We start from the raw sequence: 229 nt of genomic DNA on the forward strand, positions 1-229 counted from the left end.
GAGGTGTGAGGTTGAGAGCCCCTCCATGATGGCAGCTCCCCACCTGCCCACCACCCCACCCTCCACCCTTCTGCTCCCTGCCATCAGCCCCCATTGCCCCTGGCTCTCGGGGCTCTCTGAGCTCTGCCTGTGCTTTTGCTGTCAATCTTCCTTTCTCTCTCTTTCTCCCGCCCCACCCCCTTTCTATCTATCTATCTATCTATCTATCTATCTATCTATCTATCTATCT

This window comes from Monodon monoceros, unplaced genomic scaffold (assembly GCF_005190385.1).
Source record: "Monodon monoceros isolate NGI ecotype Baffin Bay Population unplaced genomic scaffold, NGI_Narwhal_1 Contig2581_ctg1, whole genome shotgun sequence".
NCBI lineage: Eukaryota > Metazoa > Chordata > Mammalia > Artiodactyla > Monodontidae > Monodon > Monodon monoceros.